The 2,487-nt window shown below is 35.3% G+C and overlaps 1 long non-coding RNA gene across 1 annotated transcript; it reads right to left on the reverse strand.

The window, feature by feature from the left end:
* Window positions 1-1,268: 1,268 nt before the first annotated feature.
* LOC117100951 lies at window positions 1,269-2,249 on the reverse strand. Its single transcript, XR_004444199.1, has 3 exons — window positions 2,019-2,249; window positions 1,608-1,708; window positions 1,269-1,318 (listed from the first exon to the last, which is right to left on the reverse strand). It is a non-coding gene; the product is annotated as an uncharacterized LOC117100951 (long non-coding RNA).
* Between the last annotated feature and the right edge of the window lie 238 nt (window positions 2,250-2,487).

Below are 2,487 nucleotides of genomic sequence, written 5' to 3' on the forward strand. Positions count from 1 at the left end.
CCCTTCCCCCGTTTGAAACCCAGTTTATCGAATCCCAGATTGCCGAGTCCACTTTGCCGAAACCCAGTTTGCCAAATGCCATTTTACGGACTCAAAATTGAAATCCAATTTTCCGAAACCTGTTTTGCCGAAATTGACCAACTATACTAATACAGTAGGTTGAAATTCTATTCACCGTCGTGGGTAGAAAGTACAAAGAGGTGCAGTCTACTGTGCTTTGGTTATCAATGACGTATCTAGAATATTTGGGGATCGCAAATGGGAATCGCGAAATTTAAGTCGGTCGATGGTCGTATAACTGTCGTCCGACGCAATGAGTGCCTGGCTTTAGGGTAAAAACTGCGCTCTTATATACCGTACACTCAATAGCATGTAAAACATACCGTAACAAAAGATCACAGGAAAAAAAGGTCAGGAAGTATAAAAAAAAAAAGGACGTGCTAATAGTAAGAAAGGGATAAAATGAAAACGGGTTGGAAAATATGAGTAATTGTAGCCTAATAATTCTTTATGAAATTTATTTGGTAGCAGGCTGGAGGACAATCATTGCGCTTGGTGTATATGCCTAGAGTGTGGATACAGGCCTAAGCTTGACTAACACAATAATGAATTTAATTAATTTTAATGTTGTCCACTTTATTTATCATTTGATGTATTTGATTAATTAATTGAATAAATGTTAATTGAATTGAATTGAATAAGGCGGGTAAGAGAGTGTTCCATCGTGAATTATCCATCGTGTTATTTTGATATTTACGTTCGGCAACCTGGGATTTGGCAAACTGGGTTTCCCAGTTTTGAGTTGATAGTTTTAATATTCGGCAAACTGGGTTTCGGCAAAATGGACTCGACAACCTGGGATTTGGAAAACTGAGTTTCGACAGTCTGCCCATTACCAAACCAATTATCGCACGATCATTCTACCGCCCTCCAGATAGTGGCATTATACACGTTGATAATTTGTATTCAGTCTACATGTTTTCAGGAGACATTAATATCCCATCAGAAAGACCCGTTAAATCAAACAGACCGAGAACTCTCTTATGCATCACATTATGCAATTGTTAAGACAGCATTAGTAACTCTCAAGTTTATTGTATTGGTCTTAGCAAAGATACTAGAAATACCAAGATAGAGCACTCGCACAGTAAAAATGAGGTGGAAATTAGCGTTCTCCGCGTTTTACGCGTAACAAATAGAAGCGTCGGTCAAGGTTCAAACTGTCTCTTATACACATCTAGATGTGTATAAGAGACAGGTGCATCCATTTGTGTGTCAAGAATAGTATCTTCTGTAACTTCCAAAGGTGCTTTGGGTTCTGAAAAGCAAGGAGCACAAGTAAAAATGGTTACAATCATTTAACATCAAAACAGATGAACACACGCATAACGCCAGATTTGAATATACAAACCATGCTGTTACTTTAAAATGGGTCTCAGTTTAACCCAATATCTCCAACTGAAAACACACCATTAAATAACACTTCATAAATATAGGCCTATATCCTCTATAATTTGTTATAGGCATATTTTTATGTTTTTACAATTCTGCAAGTGGCGATTCTTGTTTGTTTAAATTTTTAAAAAAAATCAAATCGTAGGCCATACCTGGTTCTATTATACTGGAGTGATTTCCAGTGCTTGTTTGTTCGTCTGGTTCATTTTCCAATGAATAATGCTTTGCATATAGCTGTGGTCTTCTTTTAAACCTATTGCAGTACAATGATATAAATAATTTATAAAGGGCCTATATTAAACCTATAATAAGCAAAGCTAATACATCAACATTTAGCCAAAAATAATATACAAACATAAAAAAAAAAAACCTGTCAAATAATTTTCTGAAATCTTAGACCTAGGCCTATATAAAGTAGGCCTTTTTTAAAAACTGTTGTCAAAATTATAATCCAGATATAAATATTGGAGCTGATTGAGACATTGTGTAATTGAGGTACAACTACAATTCTTCCATCCTAATACGATAACAAACATTCTTACTAATTTAGTGAAATGACTTACAAAATTTAATTATTTTAGCACTTGTGTAGCCTTCCTCATTTTTGAATTGTAGTTTATGCTTTATGGGCTTTCTTTGAATCGGAATTTCAAGTTTAGTTGGGACGGCATTCCACACCAGTCTGCCTGTACACAGAATCTGTGATTGCTCAAAATCATCTGAACAGATTTTATAATTCTTATAGAGACAATCGGTTGACTTATCCCATAAGTCATTTTTCTTCATATTTTGGATCCACTTTCCACATCTGAAAATGAAATGCGATAAAAGAAGTGCCGCTTATAGTAAGTAAGAATCAAGTACATGAAGAAAACAGTCTAGGCACAGGATAGGCCTATCTGTTCAAAAAAAAATTTGCAGTTAACCCTTTTCACGGGACCTGGTTAGACAAAGCACTTATTCAATGGTTTTTAGTAAGGGGCCTAGACTAGGCCTATATATAATAAATGGGTTAATTAATTTAAAATTGTA

This window comes from Anneissia japonica, unplaced genomic scaffold (assembly GCF_011630105.1).
Source record: "Anneissia japonica isolate Jap-2015-1 unplaced genomic scaffold, ASM1163010v1 scaffold31100_len12790_cov171, whole genome shotgun sequence".
Lineage (NCBI taxonomy): Eukaryota > Metazoa > Echinodermata > Crinoidea > Comatulida > Comatulidae > Anneissia > Anneissia japonica.